Here is a 20,590-nt window from a genome sequence, read left to right as displayed (position 1 = left end):
GTATAGAATACTTAAAAAAGACTTTGGGTCTGGTCGGTATGTGGTTCAGTACTTAATGGTCAGTTGTCTTGGACAAGGGTGGCTATGCCCATGACGGGTGAGTCTAGCTCAGCATCCTACCTATGCCAGTCACATCTGCTTTATTTTGCTTGAAATGCTTTCATATGAATAAGCTTCCTCAGGGGAAGAAATTCCTGTTATCTTTTCTCACTCACCCTGTAACTTTTTGTCTTTTAGTCAAAGACCGAAATCAGGAATAAACCTCTTAACACCAATGTAACATTAAGAAGCAGGCATTCTCTTTATTGTAGTGTTGGATGCACAGGGGACCCTTCCGCATAGCACGCATACCAGTTTACGTAGATCTAGGTTCATTTATACAGTATATCTTTCCATATTCATAGGTTTTCACACTACTAGGCAGGACTATGTTAATTAGTAGCTTACATAATGATGATTTACCATAACGCATGCTCAGTTTTTCACGTGGGGGTCCTCTGGTGGTCACTGGTGGTCGTAGACCCCAAAACCATGCTTTTCAGGTCATGAATTCAGGGTCATTCTTCCTTTTAAGGCTTCATTTTCTCCATCATTAAATATCATATGCTGGAAGATCTGGTTTTACCAGGATATTCTTGGGTTTTCTTTTGTTTCTTCTTGGTTCACCCTTTGAACTTTATTCTTTACATGTTCCTCACTTATTTTCCAACACTGCTAAGTAATTGCTTGTCAATGAAATGACTTTTTCTCATTGATTGATGCCATCCTACTATAAACCCAGAAAATGATCCCTCATCCATTCTGGAATCTTCAGAGGTAAATAATTTCCCACATCAACAACTGTACTAAATAATCCATGGTTTATGAGCTTCCAGCACCTCTGGACTGAGGCACCATTTCTTCATTATAATTTTTAAATAAAACACAATAAAATATTTTATCATTGTCTTGAGTAAATGATGACCTCTCAGGCATGTGTTTCTGAGACACAGCAGAGGAAAGATGAAATACAGACAATAAATATAGACAATTGTAGGTAGTTTAGAGTGCAACAATAATGCAAAATGCTGTTGAAGAGAAACTTGCCATTCTTTCCAGTGGCAATGACCAAAGAAAGGAAGAAAAAAAAAAGATATGGAATGATGTGCTGCAGGAAACATGCTTAGATTTTGGCTCACATGTCAGACCAGAGGTGGACAAGGGTAGAAAGAGAGTAAAGGCAGTAACGGCCAAGAAATTCTTCCTGGGTGCATGTAGCACGAGCAGGTGCCTGAAGGCCTGGGGCTACTCAGGATTACTGTGCATGTGGTGGGTGAAGGGGGGGGGTGTTGAGGGAGGAGCAGCTGCAGTAATTGCAGCTCTCCAGGGGCCATTGGCCTCTTGAGCACCAGCACAACTCCTCACTGCAGTCTATGCTGGCAGCAAAGTCCAAGTCCATCCCGGACTGGGCTGGGCCGACGTGCCACGGCTGTGGTGACACACTGAATTCTCAGGTCTCATCGCTGTGGTGTTCCTGCTTTCACCCCCGTGATCCCGGCTGTAGCTGCACTGCCTGGCTTCTCCTCGGCTTCAGGCGATGCTCACTACCTGACACCTACAGCCTCCTGCTCTAGTGTTGGCTACTGGCCAGTTCAGAGGGTTCTGCTGGATGTGCAGACCTCCAGCCCAGTGCTGCTGCCCCTTCCCGTGCACGGCTCACTTCATAGTCTGGCTGTTGTGCGTGCGGATTAGTCGCACTAGCATACATGGGATGAACACACGCATCTCCATCCAGTGTGTCCTGGATGTCCTTTGTCTCCTCTGCTAGCATCCAGATGAACCCAGAGGGCTGCACTCAGAGTATCCTGGATTTCGTTCTCCTGAATTCAGGTCAGAGTAATTTTGGGGACAAAAAGAGCTCCACTGGACGATGCCTCCCTTTTACCATTTGTTAGCCTATTTCCCAATCCTTTAGCCCCCACAGAACTGCTTTGGCAGTGAGTGGCCTCTGCAGTTTTCACTACTTCTAAACAAAGGGGATTTAAAGTTTTTCCCAGTAGCCTGAAGAGAAGATGGCTGTTGCCCTCAACAGGCTAATTTGCCTGAACCCAGCTGAAGGGTGAAGCCAGCTATTCAGACACAGGTGAAAAGGAACAGAGGCACCCCCGCTATTTCTTACAGTCCATTTTAGTGAATTTAGTTCCCATTGGAGGCGTGAAAGCAGGTGACAGCAGCTATAGCCTGCTTTGTTCTGATTATTTCTGGCTTGCTCTAAAAGTAATTTACTATAGAATAACCCGCGTTAGAAGCTGTGGCTCTGCAATTTTACACAAAGCAAGTATAGCTTGAGCATCCTTCCTACATTGTCCTGACAAAGAAGAGTCCTCTCCCATGTTGAGAGAGTGGTTTGCCCCCCCTGCTCCTCCAGCACCTGGTCTGTCTGCTCAAACAGCCAATGAGGTTGCCACTGGTAACAGTGTTTTACTTTGGATACAGAATGGTATTTTTTTCTAGGTCTAAATGTCTGGCAAGCCTATTAATTGTGCCTGTTCCAGCAAGAAGTTGCAGAGATGTAGTTCTAACACTTGACATCCAAATAGTCATTAATTTAAAAAAAAAAAAACTTGAAAAATCAGTTTTATGGTTAGCACTAGAATTGTGCTTAGTTCTTTCAAATTCATTAGACTGGAATATTGATAGACTGAGAAAATGCAATTTGGAGCTACACAGGCAGCCTTAAGGTAGGGTAAGTATTGCACAGTTTGTCACTTTACCATTATTTTACTAAAATCAAAGGGGCTGTGCCAGTTAAGGATGAGTCAAGGATTTGCCTCATTGCTCTATTAGAATGCCAAGCCATAAACCAAGTAGGAAAGTATTGGTGCTGCTTGAGCTAACCAAACGGCCATGTGAAGGCTGAAGTGACCCAAAATAATCCAACAGGCTCCCTTAGCCCTGTGTAGCTGAACTCAGCCATCTCAAGCAGAATCCCGATGGTGCTGGAAGGCTAATCTATGCATAAGCTGTCCAAACCACTTATCAGGAAGAGAGAAGGAGATATTATATTATACCTACTTCAGGAGTTCATTTGAATGGTGAACAATCCTTGGAGACTCAAGAGCGAACAACAAGCAAAAGTAAATGCATAACCTGAACAACCTAAGGGACTATGTATTTTAAATTCTGAGGATAAGGTGCATACTGTTGGGCGGATCACTTCACTCTTTGAATTAAACTCTGAGACATTTAACAGGCAGATGCATTCCTTGCATTCCCAAGGGAGACACTGAACATTTATTCCTTATGTCCCCTTCATTGCAAATTGTTCAAACAATTGTAGCAGGCCTCCACCGCAGAGCCAGCTGAACCAAAAGATCATAAAAAGCAATTTTTCTAGACATCCATTCAGAGACCCAGGAGTTCTCCTGCTGGCGAAAATAGCGGTGTGTGGCATTTGGACTCTGCCAAGCTCGTGTCCCGTGAAAGACGACAGGCGACAAACTTGGAGCTTCTGAACAATGAGGAGACAAAGGCAAGAAAACAGCACCCACTGCCCTCCTCAAAAGCTGGAGAGGAAGTGTTGCCTTTACCATTTTTTGTTGTCTGCACTTTGTGCTTTCAGAGTTTTTTGTTACTTAGTAACATAAATGCAGGGTTAGCCTACACCGGGAAAAATGTTAGGCTAGGATTGCTGCCTCAGCCAGTGTGAATCAAATACTTGTTTCATCTTTTGAGAATAAAGGAAAGCGTGTAGTGATAGGGAATCTTTTAGGGGCCAAACACAGAAATAAAAAGAGCTGCTGCATTTACTAGTGCTGCAAAAGATATAAAAGTAATTAATCAGCTCAGACCCAGCATTTTATGTACACCTTGCATGGAAAGAAAAGGATTAAAATATGATCAAATTAGGTTTATAACAAAGTAATAACATATTTCTGCTATGGAATTGGCCAGTTATGGATATTCAGTAATTTATCCTGTTGGGTCAAGGTTTGCCTTTGACAAAACTCAGTTCTCATGACAGCCAACAACATTTCACCTGGGATTAATGCAAGCCATTTTATTTCTATTTTCCTGGCTTTACAAATGTCCAGCTATGTATTCTAGCATATTCATGCATTAAGGAACAGAAAATTCCTAAGAGGTCTGGGGTTTTCTTTCTTTGTTTGATTGAGAGGTGGTGCTTGAAGAAATTCACAGCAAAGTCACAGGTAAGAAGAAATGACAGGTCTCACAGGAAGCATGCAGGTAAACTGAAATGCTACCCCAGCTTCCTCCATAGAAAGTCTGTTAAAATGTAATTTTATGTTTTGTAATTATCCCAAATACTACTGTATCCAGCAGTTGGCTGAACTACAGAACTACGTATCCGTTGGCCTTTGAACATCATCATCTTTGAAGGGTACCACTTTGGCCTCCCTCCCAGAAGGAGTGATGTGGGACTGTCCGTACATACCGGTTGTCCCAGGGAATAGCTGGGTGATGGGAAAACATTGCATGTGATTCACAGCTGCATGACATCGGCTTATGAACCTGAAAGGCATTACGTTGGCAGAGAACTGCGGTGATGTAGGCTGCAGAAAAAGCGGTAATCTCAGGAATACTTCCAAACCCTCAGGATTAAGGATCATACTTGAATCCTTTTCTTTTCATGCAAGATGTACTTAAAGTGCTTAGTCTGAGCTGATGAATTACTTTTATATCTTTTAAAACACTAGTAAATATATTTACTAGTAAATATATAGTAAATATACTAATATTTACTATATATAGTAATAATAGTAATAATATATAGTAATAATAGTAATAATAGTAATATTTACTATTATTATATTTTACTATTACTAGTAATATTTACTATTATTACTATTATATACTAAATATATACTAATATTTACTATATATTTACTAGTAAATATATTTACTAGTAAACATATTGGTATCAGGGGATGTCAAAATGCCTCAGCTCACTTTCTTCCCTCCCTATAGTTCTCACGGGGAAGAAGCCCGGAGACACCGACCGCCAGTACCTGGGATCATGCTGCTGACTGCTGCAAGGGGAGACGTGCCAGCGGTCTGTGCCATGCACCCACTGCTTAGGCGAAATGCAGTCACAGTGATCGCTCAGCTTCTGGTGTCCCTTCCTTCACTAAAAGCTTGAGCTATCTCTGTTTCTCACTGAAATAACTCCAGTGAGGCTCACCTTTTGTGAAGAAATTGTGTATGGGAATAAAGAATCCAATCTTGACATTAAGTCAAGAAATTGCTGCACACTTAGTTCAATGTAAGTGGGAGCAGAAATTGGGGTGTAATAATTTGTCAACATTTTTGAGGGTATCATTTTCCCCAGAACTCCTTTATCAGTGTCACTTGGTGTGTTATTTATTCACCACACATTATACTGCAGTTTCCTGACCAGACTGTGACATTTTCCAACATCCTTTCAGCATTATTGTCAAAATTGTCTAAACTAAAAGCTAAAACTTTAAAATAATCGATTTTGCCAGTTTGTTTTAGTCCTATCTTTGCCTCTGGAATCTTTCCAAAATCTATAAGAGACTGAAATCAGTCCAAATTGCCTTCTCTGAATTCCAAAAGAAAGGGAGAAGAAAAGAAAAGAGGCTTTTGGAAGAAAGCTTAGCAAGTCAATTAAAAAGAAGTACAGTCTAAAGAAGCAGTTGCATAGTCTAGGGAAAAAAATCATTAGCAAAGTCTTATGGAAGACATTGACTTTAAAGTCAGAATTGACACTAAAGACAACAAAGAGAATAAAAATAATGAAATAATGTTTCTTCCTCCTAATGAAAACGAAAGAAGAGAGCTTTAGCATTTTCTGTTTTGAATGGCTTTCAAAAAAAAAAAACCAACACCCAAAATACACCATTTTGTGCCCCACTGGCATGAAACTTTTTGCTTAATTGTGTTGTCAAGTCAATTAAAAAATGTCCCTTGTAATGCACGAGGCAGCAACATAATAAACTCTCAGTGTGACTCTTCTGAAACAAAACCTGCAAAGAGATAGACTTTATGCATGAGGGACCTTTACTAGGCTTGGTTCTGTCCAAATTAAGCACTAATAGTAAACACTGTGCATTAACACAGGCAGCCCAAAATACAATCAATTATTTTCCTGTGTCTCTGCTAGTAAGTTAAACAAGCCCAGGACAGCTCTGTGGCATTGAAGTCAACTGGAACAGTAGAGCCCACATTCATAACATAAAATTACCTTACCCTTCAGAACTGGATGGCTTCATCCAAACTGCCTATTGGAAATGGCCCATAACCATACCAATTTCTGGCCCGTGCCCAAGGCCTGCGTTTGGAAGACCGATGACCAGTCTGGGTCAAAACCAGCAACCACTGGCAGTTGTAGAGCACAGACACTTGGGCTGCAGTGTCTTGGAACACACCCTCAACTGTTTGGTTTGCTGCTATAGACACAGACTTTGCAGACATTGATCCTACAGCAAACACAAAAGGCTGGCCATGCAGTCTTGGCGTGTTTACAACACAGCTCAGAAGCTCAGAAAAGGTTCTGAAAACCAGAACCTTGAGTAAGGCTTCCTTCACCGTGAGCCAGGGAAATAAAGTAGCTGGGATTGGGATTAATATCAGGTCGTATGGTGAATGGGGGCTGCCTGCAGGAAACCACCTTGATGGGAAGCCACCTACAGCCAGCTAATAAGAAACACCAAGGAAAGAGCTTTGCCTGAGATATGACTTTATGCTCATAAGGATGTCCAAGAAAGTGCCTCTGTCTGGTTGAAACCCACAGCCACAGCCTTCTCTTGAAAGCTGGTGCTGACTGTAGCTTCTCCTCAACCTTTCCTCTAAGGCATGTCTGGAGCTGCCTTTCTCCATCTGTATGATAGCTTAACAGGTAGAACGCTTACAGGGGAGTAAATTTTTGATGACAATGGAAATGTAAGCAGCTCTTGTCCCTGCTTGTTTGCCCTGCAATGCTCCCTGCCAGAGTTAAACTTTATGATTTCTTCTTTCATCCTAAAAGTGGTGAAATTAAAAACAGATTCTGCAGCAGCCAGTCATGGTTGGTGGTGAGCTGTGCTGCAGCATATTAATCTCCTTTCTGGGAAGCTATAATCCACTGCATGTGTGTTATCCCACAAGTGCGAGGTTGTTTACCCGGTGTGCGAGACGCCAATATACACACAGGGCAGAGGTATTCTTATTTCATGTCTGCGCAGAGATGGGTGCTAGGCAGTAGCTCCACAAAGCTAGCACAAAGTTCGGTCATACACGTAAAGTATTTATACAGTTTAGTTATGCATACACATAAGTAATTACACAAAGCAGTTTTCTATTGGTCTACATTTCTCTTATTTCAACTTAAAGCTACAGCGCTACTTTAATATTCTGCGCACGCTCAAAGGTGAGGGGTCTCTGCTTGGGCCGGGGTCTCCAGCTCGAGGGGTGCGACTTTTAGTATTATAATGAGGATAGTTTGTGTGAGGGTGCTTCTTATCACACTTCTACTAGTTGTTTCAGATAGTTCCCAAAACATCTTAATTAGCTTACATATTTCTCCAGGATGTGCTTTTCTCCCAAGGACAGTAATTCTTGTTGAGACGTTCTGCTTTCCAGCCTGCATCCCCCTTATCAGCTTTAGGTAAGCCTTGACCTTCCACCAGCTCCTGTTAAGACTACACTGTTAGACTACATGTGGACAGGCAGACAAGGCTCTAACACCACCAAAAATCACTGAAGAGGGTGCCTGGCTCGAATCCTGAGACATAAAACTTCTCCTATGCAAGACAGTTATACAGGTGTGTGACCAGTCCTGAAATCAGTAAAGGTGAGGGAGCACCCGGGATACTGGAGACACTGATAAGTGAAGGCAGTAAAGTCAAATTTCTGATGATCCTGATGGTCTTCTCACCCGTGGTGACCTGCTTAGTAGTTAGCACACTAACAGCTGCTTGCCACTAGGTCTCACGACCTCTCCTCCTCTCACCTCCTCTTCCCTCCTCCTCTATCCCCTGATCTCCTCCATTACTCTGTTTTCCTCGCGCTACCTGACCGTGCTCCCCTCCCCGTTCCCAAGCACATGGCGTGACCCCGTCTTTTGTGTCAATTCTCCTGCACACAGGATTCTGCTATGAGCAAATTCAATTCTCAAATCCAACACAAAATTACCTGCTGCCTTTGCAAGCTCACTTTTCTGCTAAGCGATTTGAATCAGCTTGTGGAGGAGTTCAGCGGCAGCTCAAGACAATCAGCACGTCCTGAGGCCGCGGGGAGGAGGCGGCGGCTGCAGCCTTTGGTAGGGGTGATCTCTCTTTGGAACTGCAGCTGTAGGAAGCAGAGGCTTCCTTCCTCTTCCTCAGCCCACATCTTCCCAGCCACCAGAAGACACCTAAACTATAGGCACCGGAAGGGTCCGGAGGAGAGAAAAGCAAAATTGTTCAAGTCTTTTGTTGCAGCTCTGCAGAAAGGGAGTCAGGATTTCCTGAACCTGAAACAGCAAGTACAAGGAGGAGCCCTATGCGCTGCCTATTCTTGGCTCTGTAGTCCAATCTCCCTTTTTCAGATTTAGTTGCTTGTTTTCTTGGTGCACATACCTTGCTTTAAAGGAATTAAACAGGGAGGTATTCCTCAATGTGTAAATATGAAATAAGTGTTCCCTTCCCCAGGCTCTCCTTTATCATGTGTCTATCCTCTTGACTCCTAACAGAGCTTCTTGGGGACTTTTATAACAGATTCCCTGATATGTGGCACTTAAGTAACTGTCTGTAAACACTGTGCTGGTTTTATTCCATTGGCTGCAACACAGAATTTATTCCATTGGGATTCACTGTAGTATCAATGCTGCAAAAGGAAAAAAAGAGAACTTGTGCAGCCATTGAAAATTATTGCCTTGATAAATCAACATCAGCAACAGAACTTAAACATTATTATAAATTAAGATTCACAGTTCTTAGGCCCTAATTCTGTATGTTCTAAGCATGTGATGATGATAAGAACAATGCTACTAATAGATATATAGAAATATTTCAAAGACAGGAAAACTAATTCAACATGCTAAACAAATATATATAAAAAAATGGTTGAATTACTTCTACAAAATAAATAACAAAGCACATATAACATTCCTTGTTATGAATGACCTATAACTATTCCGTAATTGCAAGTGATATTATGAAGAAATGCTGCTTCCTACTTAGCCATTTACTGCTTGTTTCCTTTGTTATTCTCCTTGTGAAACTGGCCGTATAAAACATGTAATGCATTTTGTCCCTTATGTTTCTCACCTAGAACAGCTATTTCCTTAGATTTCTAGGTGTCTCGGTCACATTGTTGTCAGCACATACATTTGTAGCCATTTACCCAAAATGTATTAAAATAAGTCTCTCCTGCATCACATCTGTAAATATTAATAGTTAACATATGCACAGTTTGGATTTGGCAAGTAAGCTGTAAGATGTATTGGCATCTTTTAAATGCTATTTCTTTGTTTTCCAGATCCTGAAGGTTTGGGAGGTGAGAGGAAATATCTGTGTTTGTTGCTGTTTCCCTCAGACTGAAATCTGCAGCTAACGTGGTCAGAGATGCACTCAAACACGGGAAGAGGATGTAACAGATGTAGTGGCATCTGCTTGCACTTTCAGAACCTTAACTAAAAATGTTCTGAGGAACGATTCCCGCATCCTTCTCAGTGAGAACCAACTTAGCTACACATTGATAATGCTTTAAATGTCAACACCCTTCTATCACTGCTTATCAGAGACAGAAAAGGAATGACTGCAATATACCATCATATTTCCCCAACCCTCAGTCAGAAAAGAACCTTAAAACACTTACCAGTGATATTCCGCCTTTGCAAGCTGAAGTTGAGCCAAGGACACATGAAGCTCAGACAGCAGGACTGGGCTCAGGAACTGCGACATTTATTTGAAGGGTAAGGGGCATATTCACAAGACCATGAATGAGTCGTTCACATGCCTGGTCATCTGATCATGTGACACTACTGTGTCTGGGGAAATAGTTTTTATGAAAGGTTTTTTTATGTTATAAATAACAAATGCTATCAATTATTACCATAGCTACTTCTCACATAAGGACAAATTCTCCCAGGCAGAGCTGTGGAGGCAAATATTTAGCAACTATTGTTACGGGTAGAAGAAAAAAAACCAAGGTTTTGTTGTTGTTTTTTTTAATTATTCTTTAACTTGGAGGTATTTTCTACTTTCCCTCCTTTTTTCTCCCTTCTTTCTCTCTCTCACAGAAGAACTAGGAATCCAATAAATTTGCAACCTCTGGATTTGTATGAAACACAAACAAAAGTCCTTTGTTTCTATGCTGTTGCATGTCTGTTAACAGCAAAAGTACTGCCAGAAACGTACTTCAAAGACTCTCTTGCAATAGCTTCTTTCAGAACTTTTCCTTCCTACTCCAAGGACATTATCTAAATCAAGAAACTATGTTAGACAGGAGAGTTGTGGTGGTTAACCTAATGATGAATACAGCTCTGTAAAAGTCCCCTTATAATGGCTTCAAGACTAAATACCTAACTTTTGGAAAACTACTTGGGAACATCATAGAGTGGTTCTTTATTATCTTTTATTATGTTTATTATCTGTTTTTTTATCTGCAGGGCAAACTTAATGGTCACCTAGTCCTCAAAGTGCTTCCAGAAGCCCCTAGATATGTTCTGAAAGTGTAGTCGTCTCCTCCAGAAAGGGCTCAAATTCACCATTATAAATCTCACAAGACACTGTAATGTGGTCACTGCATCCTTACACCCAGCTCCACTGTGAGCATAAGACATTGTTCTTAAAAAACCCCACAGCTCACTTGGTATTGAGCCACGTGTGCGGAAAGTCTTCAGCCTGCTACTCAGACTGAAATGCTCTAACAAGAGCCTCTTTCTAGAGGAGATTTTTATAAGACCCTAGCTTTGCCAAGGCAGACCTGACTTGGTTCATTCCTGAGTTTATTGATGTGTAGATGTCCCAGTCAGGTATATACAAACATGGAGGTACTGCTCATGGAAGGAGAAAAAGGCTGTAATGAGACTAAGGACAAAAATAACTGCTCAGGGTAAGGGGGCTTTCCTACTTCAGATGAAGTGTTTCAGAAGATCCACAGCAGAGGGCAATGTGTGCAGCCTCTGAGCGAGCATGGGAGCAGGGAAAAAGAAGGAAAAATGTCAGGGATAAACTCTGGGCTTGGTAGCAGAGCAAATCACTTAGCGTAGCCACAAAGCAGTGGATGGGGCACTAAACTTGTGCAGCAGGGACATTCCCTAGCCATGGCCTTGACCATAGAAACCCTAAAGATGACAACAGGGAGTAAGCAGCAAGATCCCTTTCCCCAGAGGGTCCAATCCTACAAGCTCTTCTCCATGAGAGCCAGCAGGCAACATTGTGTCTCATGCCACCGGCTGTCCTCCATCTTCTCCTCCCACCCACTTATCAGCCAGGCTTCTTCACTCAGCAGTGAGTCAAGACCATCTGGAGATTGTGTTGGTCATTACACTACATACTTTCAGAAAGAGCAAAGACGGCGAACCAAGCCTTTACAGCAAGGACTTCATTATATTCTTATTATGTCAGAGCTGCTGACCTAACATTATGACTGGTACCTGACAGGGTGACACGGTCCTTGAAATGAGCTTAAGTAGTTTGTGTGTGAGTACGCTGCTCCCTCCTTTGAGGTTTTTGCAGTCTTTTGTTCCTTGCTCATCTTTCCCACCATCATGTGCTACCACATATATCATATCGGAGTACTTGCTAGAAGATACTGATGCATTCAGATTGGAGTAGGTGCTGAGGAGCTGCATGAGGGGGTGGCATCCAATAGAGGGGTCACAGTGCATGCACAGTAAAATAAGGGCTGAGGAAAGTCTTTCCAGACACATTGATAGAGCTCCTTTCTCAGGATACCCTGTACACTAAGTTACCTACTCATAAATGAAGTGTTTTATATCATCCCTTGGGGCTAAAGCATGGACACAAGCAAGGTTTTATGGCCCGTAGCACTCTCACTTGGACACACCCCAGGAGCAATCTAGCAAAGCAGTCCAAATGTGTCAGCATTTTATCTGCTCATGATGCTATGGTAACTTGTGGAGACCGTATCACAACCACCACTTTTTACTCATCAGAGCACTAAGGTAGAGATTTGAAAAAATGAACGAATTCGTTCACATGGCTCCTTGGGCAAATTCTAACACAAAATATAATTTTCCAAATCTCCCTAAATAGAAAGAAGAAGGTTAGTGGACTGGATAATCTTCATGAAACCTATTGGCCTATCTATATTCATCCTATCTTCTGACTCTGAGAAACTATAATAGTCTCTACCAGTGGTTTCCTTCTCTCTGCTTTTTCAGCTGCAGACTTGGGGGGGAACAGTTATCGAATTTGGTTAGTAGCATCCAATTGGTGACTGCATTTTCTCTTTTTTGGAAGATGACTCAGCTAGTTGCCTGTACTGCTTCAAGAGTCGACAGGGACAGAAGTACAGCGAGTTCTTCCTGTACTCCAGAATGCACACTGAACACTGAAACAGACTTCGCCATGGCTAAAAACAGCAGAATAGTTAAAAAACCTAACACTTCCCACTGATAAAATTTCAGTTATATATATCCACTTGATGTGAAATATAGCCCCCTGAGAAAGTCACTTCAAAGCTTAGAGTAACAGCTTAAAATGAGACTGGACTTGTCTTCAGATGCAAAGGAAGCCAGTATTTTCCTTCTAAAAACGCACCAAGAAATGTGACTTGATTTGTTTTTCTTCTCTTGAAAAATGTCAGGTTTTGACATCTTTATCAGTCTTTGGAAACTCCTTGAACATTAGACAATGTATAGAATCTGCCAGTTGTCCAAAATGCAGCAACTGCAACTCCTAACTGGTAAATTCCCTATCTCCTCTTTTTAACTTGCAAATTTGAAAACACTTGTTTCCTTAGCTTTTTGCTAAACAAATCTGTAGGTACTTCTTTCCCACCCCTGGAATAGAAGGTAGGCATATGCAGCTTCGTATGTTTATCCTATGGTTCAGTAATACGGTTCACAACATTGTGAAAGCTGCATATCGATACCTTAGGATGTTTAATCATTACCATCTGAAAATCTGAATCAGGGGACACTTCATGGACAGTATTAAATCCTGCTTTAATTCTGGACTCCATAAAAAGCAAAGTCGTGGAGAATTACGCCATCAGGTTATGCATGACAGAGTATCCTCAGGTTTTCATATTGTCCGTGGCAGAGTATTAAATACCTGAGTTGAAAAAAAGATAGGTGATTTAGTTCTGTTATTTGCTTTTCAAGTCAGAACTAGAGCCTTTGGTTTCTGCTACATTTTGCTTTTAAAACCTAGGTCTCTTGGGAGACTGAAGATATATTTAGAACTGTTAAAACTTTTGACATAAATACAGTAGCGGAAATAAGTACTCAGTGCTCTCAAAATAGGTTTGGCTATTTAAGTAAACTGCAGTGAAAGTAGGTAGTCTAGGAATTACTTGGAATGTAACTTGTCCAGGCCCTCAGCTGGTATAATTAGCTTAGGTGCTAAACCAGCTGTTTGCATAGACATTTAGGCTTAAGTAAATCACATTTGAAGAAAAGGAGAAAAAAAAAGCTTGCTATAAGCTAGCTAAAACTTAATATTTAATAATTCATTCTCAGGCCATGAACCAGCTTTCTCCCTCTGCATCTCTCATCAGATCAATGCATCTTTTTGTCTTGCTTCATCTCTTCAGGCAGGAAATATCACAGAAAACCTAAAATACAGAAGTGACTGGCTACCAGGAGACTCTGGAATTCATGATGTTGGGAAAAGAGTGAGAGATCCCACTTGGGTTTGGAGATATGAAAGAATCAGGCTAGATTTAGAGCTGGGGTATATGTAAGATGCATCTAGTCACAGCCTCTTTCTTGGCTATGATCTTGCTAAAGCAGACTGCTTCCTTGTCATTCCTTCCGGTCATTTTAGAGGGCAACCTTGCTATTATGCTGTCTTATGCCATTACATTTCATATTACTCTTTTTCTTAGCTTTCAGCCTAATGGACACTACATACTACTGTAATACCATAAGAGTACTCAGCAGATCTGACTCACCTTATTGCCCTTCCCTTTGGAGAACACTGGTCCCCACAGTCTTCTCACTGGTGAAGCACCCTGCGGCACTTCCTACACCCCTGCCTGTCTGATCTTCACCCAGAATGGCATTCTGATGGATGTGCCAAGGGACCCACTGACCTGCACAGAAACCAAGGAAGAGACTAAGGAGTTGAGGATGGTGCATGAAAGAGACACTTTTCTTGGTCCAACTGGCCTGCTGTTGGGGTGCACAGCCAAATCTGGAAACAGGAAAGTGCTGTAGGGGCCATTAAGACAGATGTAGCCATGCCAGCCCTCAGACAGCCTTCTAAGATGTCTGTTATTTAACCCTCATATTTAATATATCATGGGCTAAACCTGATTAAAAAGCAAATAAAATAGCATGGACAATTTAACAGGGAATAAAAATGTAACAGGGACCTTCTCTCTTTTTTTTTCCTTCTGTAAGAACCTAAAAACTCTGGTTTAGTTTGGTCCTTGATCACTTCAGTGCCAAGAAACATGCTTCAGCCTGCCCTTCAAATGCTTTGATCTCCCAGCCACCACCTGCATGAATGTGATATTCCTGAAGAAATCTGCTTATCAAGTGGGGTGAGGTGAGGAAACAGGAATCTTGGCAGAGAAGTGAGTGTATAGCCAGCACACCAACATCAGTGGCTCCAGGCAAAATGATGGCAGAAAGGGGTAGGGAAGAACTTGCTTCCTTTTCTAAAGGCAGTGTTGCTAGTAAAGTGGCAATATACGCACAGTATATACAGTGCAGTATTTTCATCTCGGTACAATATGATACATTATTACAGACAGCTACCAATAAATCACAGGTCCTAAAATGTGAAATTAATATGGTTTCTAGAATGTAATATTAAGCTGGGTCAGTGAGGTAGAATGGGTATTTTGGTATTTGGGAGCGATAATGATTTTTTTCCCCATTGGGGTTCCTGAAAAAAATCAGAGTTGTTTAAAAACTTCTAAATGACCACCTTTTTTGACTAGATTTATGAGAAGTAACAAGAAAATCTTTCTTTGGGACCCATTTTGTAAAAATGCTTTTTTTCACCTTTGCTTCCATTCTTTGACACTCAGGTTTGCCATGCTGCAAAGAAATGCTGTGGTACATTGCACCTGTGATATATCTACACTAAGAACAGATGAGGAGAGAAGGAACATTCATGACTTTGCAATAATGAGACTGCTGATCCACAGCCTGCTGGTAATTCCTGCACAGCGGAAATAAAGCCAAAGAGAATTGCCAAGGATCTCATCTGCATGCTGACAACTGCACGTCTCCTCAGATGCATTCATCCTCAGGTCACCCTTTTTGTTTTTTAACCTTGCACTGGTATGGCTAACTGAGTAGTGAGCAGTCTTGTCCTCTGAGCAGCAAACTGTCTACAGACTCCAGAATTCCATTTATTTTCTCTCTTTTTATTCATTGGCAATTTATTCATTGCTAAGACTGAATCAGATAGGAAATTCAAACTGATAGGCGCCAGTTATATGAGAAGTTTGCCCGTTTACCTTAAATTGTTTTCTAATTGATACAAATGACTATGTGGATGCTGCTTTATATCAGATTAGTCTCCGAAGATTAGAATCAGTTTAAATTGAAGCTAACCTGCCACTGTCAAATTGAAATAGTGTTCATACAGTGCCTCACTACAGTTTAAATCGGTTTTAAATTTTATTTAAGTTAAATTGGTGCACTTTCCTTATGCAGATACAGCTTTATTTTCATAACATTTCATATGGTACACCTGATATGCAAAAACTAGTACTGGCAGGGTGTTTGCATAGATGGCCAGTGGCTCACTGGTTTTCGTTTGCTTGAGATATCAAGAGTTAATCAAGGAATCAGGACAGAGAGTGAATCATGCAGGGACCAGAATGTCTTATCAGCTGTGACCTGTTCAGCCCCTGAGACAGAGAAGAAATAAGGAAGTGATTTATAGGTTATAGCAGCTCAGGACTCGCTCTTCAGGAGTTGCTGGAGAACAGTAGTACTCTGCACACTGCTCTCCCATGGCCTGATACGCTCCTCATCTGCGGACTTTCTACCAGCAGACTGTTGCCCACTATAAGGGCACAAGTTTCCCACTACTTACTGAAAACAAAAAATTACCTGTGTTTTGTCCATACCAGTTCCTGTAAATTAGACTGCTGCTAAGAAAATTTAACCCTAGCAATTTGTAAGCATACAGAACTATGAAAAGATCATTTATAGGTTGAGAAGACCTGTCTGCTACTTTACACAAGTTTACCTTCCACCCAACTTCGGTATTTAGCTCAGAAGTAGATAGGATAAAGCAAAGTAAAGCAGACATCAGTAAGTCACAAGTACTGTGCTTGATATGGAGGTCTGTGGCTCTGGGAAATATGTTGTGATGGATGGTTACTTTTTTAATTTATACTTTTTTAATGTCATAACTATCTGTCAGATTTTCTTTTTAAAAGATGTCTATCTTTCTTCAGGCATTACCAGATACAGGGAATATAATTCAGTCATCTCACTGAAAGTTAGCATAATTTAAACTGATCTCTCTTTGTAAACAAAGAACATTGGAAGATTGCATATACCGGGCACTCTAGCAGACACCAAGAAACTATTTTAACTGTAAAAGCAAATGATCGCCATCTAAGTTCTTATAGAGGTGAATGTATACCATTTTCTCTAGGACTGTCAAAGTTTTCAATACAAATAGAAAAGGTGAATTACATCACTCTCATTATACTATACCTAGCATTGCATATTTCTTCTGATCCACCTTCCTACTCCTACCAACTTTTTAAAAAGTTTTTAAAAGAATATAATTGAATATTGATTATTATGTGCTTTAAAAACATTATGTAGCCACTTTTTTTAAAGAGAAAGACAAGCATTAGAGCTATTGCATTATATCATGCTGCTCTGCATAAACACTGCATCTGTGTTTATGTGCTGTGCACTGAAGACAGAATTTTCCTGGCTATCAGACTGCTAGACACACAACTGAACAAGGAACCAGTTTTAGGCAATTACAGAAGAGATTCAATGGGCGGGTATAGCTGCCCCAGGCAGAACATACTACTGATGTATTATGTTTACACACATCACATAGAGATGAAGACACTACACAGAGAAATGATAGGCATGTAAGAGAATATACTGGCCTACCACTTAAACTGAAATCATTGCCATGTTTTACTACTGACATGAGCATCCAAGAGCAGGGCAAGTTCCCTTAGCTCTCAGACTGACAGTAATGACTATTCCATAGCATTAATACAAAACTACTATGAGTCTTAGCATTATCCAGCAAAGATTAAGGAAGAATATTCAGCAGTCTACCCTCTTGAAATTCAAAAGCAATTAGTAGATAGCAATATTGCCAGTGCTTATTGCACAAATAACCAAGGGAGAAAACCTGAATCTCACAGTTAGTTTTCTATTTAGTTCTCTTTATCTATTTGTTCTTTAATGACTTTGACACAGTGCATAAAGTGATTTCATTAGCAAGGTATCTGCATAATGAAACTTGTGTTTCCTTCTCAGGAAAGCAGCCCCAAAGCCCTGTTTACTCTTACGCTTTCTAGAACTCTTGTAAAGTCTATGAATGTCTTGAGAAAACTACTTTTTCCATGATAACTGTCTTCTGTGCTGTCAAGAGATTGTTAGCATTACTGGACAATGGGACAAGTCAATAGTATTGTCTGTGACTTTCTCCTTATATTTATGTACATATGATTACAAGTTTGTGGATGTGAATGCTGCTAATAGGTAACACCTGAAAATACTTACTTTTCACAGATAAAAAAAGGCAGGGGGGGAGGAGAATGAGCCTGAATATGGCTAGGGTTAAAGATGGATATGGGGGTTGTACTGGTATAAGGGAAGAGAATCGGAAGAGTAAAAGTGAGAACACTCGTGGGTTGAGATAAGGACAGTTTAATAGGGAATGCAAAAGCCGCACGAGCAAAGCGAAGCAAGGAATTAATTCCCTACTTCCCATGGGCAGGCAGGTGTTCAGCCATCTCCAGGAAAGCAGGGCTCCCTCACGTGTAATGGTTACTTGGGAAGACAAACACCATCACTCCGAATGTACCCCCTTCCTTCTGCTTCCCCAGCTTTATATACTGAGCATGACGTCATATGGTATGGAATAGCAATTTGGTCAGTGTGGATCAACAATCCTGGCTGTGCCCCCTCCCAGCTTCTTGGGCACCTGGCAGAGCATGGGGAGCTGAAAAAAAAGTCCTTGACCAGTGTAAATACTGCTTAGCAACAGCCAAAACATCAGCGTGTTATCAATATTATTCTCATACTAAAACCCAAAACACAGCACTATACCAGCTACTAGGAAGGAAATCAACTCTATCCCAGCCGAAACCAGGACAGGTGGCTGTATGTATGAGCGTGCATGGGGTTGCACAGTTTGGGTAAGTAATGAGCTAGGTGATGGCAAGTTTTCTAGCTGTATTGTTCTGATTCTAGATTATGCAAAGAGAGAGAAAGAAGGTGATGTGGTCATGATTTCTGTGGTATATGAGTAATGCCACTTCTCTATAGCAGCTGCTAGGAGGAAAAAAATAGGGGCTATAGAACCTTCATTTAAGCCCTCTGTTTTAAAATAGTCTGCTTGGCTTTTACTAGGGGGGCACTGTGGATTTGAGAATGCTGCCTTGATCACTTCTTGATAAGAAAAATGAAGGCTTAAACTTTTACCTATAGAGATTTCTCATTCACTGTTTGCATAAGCACTCACTGAGCTTTCATAGTAGACGTGCTTTAGGAGAGACATGTAAGAAATAGTAATACTTCCTATTGCAATGCTGGCTGTAAATGCTGAAGCTGAAAGCTATTCTTCTGTTTAAAAGCTTCTTATTGCTCCTTTTTTTATGTCACTTACTAAATAAACACTATCTAAGGTACAACATAAATACTGTGTGAAAGAACAAGCTAATGCTAGTATAACGACGCAGAGAAAGCGTGAAATAAAGCTAAAAGTCATCCAGTAACAGTAACAAGCAATTACAGGAAGGTATAAAAATCTCTCTATTATGTTGTAAAATCATGTATGTATGTAGCTACATATTAAAATGGAATAGTCACCTTTCCCACTAACGCTTTGTTTATATACTCTTTTCTGTCTCAGAACCGGCCTGGGACTCAAACAGCTGATGTTCACGTGTGCTTACCGTGGGGAGTGACTGCTCCAGAGTTTCTTCCATATCATTAGCTTTTGTGTAACATGGCTGCCACGCTGTTCCCTTCACAAGTAGGTTTGAATGTATCTGCAGAACTTGCATTTCTAGAAGTGAGACTGGGCTAGGAAATTGACCTTATATACACACCTTTGAAACTTGATATTTAAGCTTTACTGACCTGTTAATCTAATAGTGTCCTTACTGTAATACTGGATTATTGCAAATTCAGTGAATGCATTATCTCTCGGGCTAAAGGATAACTTTGTATGTTTGTTTGCACTTGCTTGATTCAAGTATGAGTTACTATTCTAGGAGCTTCTCTAAATGAGAACTACGCTTACATAAATTCAGGTGTTAGAAGAACACGTATAGTCATTTCTACCCTGAAAGTAAAGCAACTTCTCTTGATTTAGCTAATGTCACTTGAGTTTCATTTAAACCAAAATAAACTATTTCTATATGAGGTTGAGTACCCATCTGAAATTAATTGTGTAATTTATTCATGTAATTATGAACTTTTTTCTTCAGATAAAGTCCCTAAGAACTTTGACAATACATCACTGCTTGTACTGAATTCCCTTCACATTGCAAGTAAAAGTATTCCTCATATTGAGCCAGCTGACTTGTTCTATTGTTTAGATACAAATGTTTATCAGGCAACTACTAAACACTGAGTAACTTCACAAATGCATTGAATTTCAACGGTCAAAGAAGTGTATAATACATTATTTTGTATTAGGTAACCAATGTATGGAGCTTTTGGAGTCCAGTCTAACTCTGGTCAAGCAGCAACAGCATTAAGCAGGCTGAGACTAAAACGAAGTTAGTGGTCAGTGAATAATATCATGCCTGTTATAGCTTATAATGTCATGCAGGTATTTTCCTGCAGTTTGCAGCAAGAAGCACATTATCAGCTGTATGATAAGCTGTAGAAATCAATTTTGTTCATTATTTCTAAGAAAAATTTCCAAATGGAATATGGCAAATGCTTCTTAAATATGCTACACCACCTGGCTACATGACAAAATAGCATCCTCCTTGTTACAACATGAAGAGAGGAAAAAAAATCCAGAACCCATTTTTATTTCAGCATGTCCTAGGTTTATCCTCAGGGTGTTGTGTGTATATATGTGGTTAACATAAATGTATCTTACAGTTGGTTCTCTCTAACAATACAAAGACAATTTTTATCAGCTACAAGGACCCAACTTCCTATTAGGTATCTCTAGGAGTGAAAATAGCCTAGTTCTGGGAACAAAGATCTAACCTGTGTTTGGGCATATACTGGTTTTGATGAGTGACATTGGTAACAAGTAGGCATTTATATAATATAATACAA

This window comes from Mycteria americana, chromosome 3 (assembly GCF_035582795.1).
Source record: "Mycteria americana isolate JAX WOST 10 ecotype Jacksonville Zoo and Gardens chromosome 3, USCA_MyAme_1.0, whole genome shotgun sequence".
Taxonomy (NCBI): Eukaryota; Metazoa; Chordata; class Aves; order Ciconiiformes; family Ciconiidae; genus Mycteria; species Mycteria americana.
Note: the sequence above shows the minus strand (reverse complement) of the source record.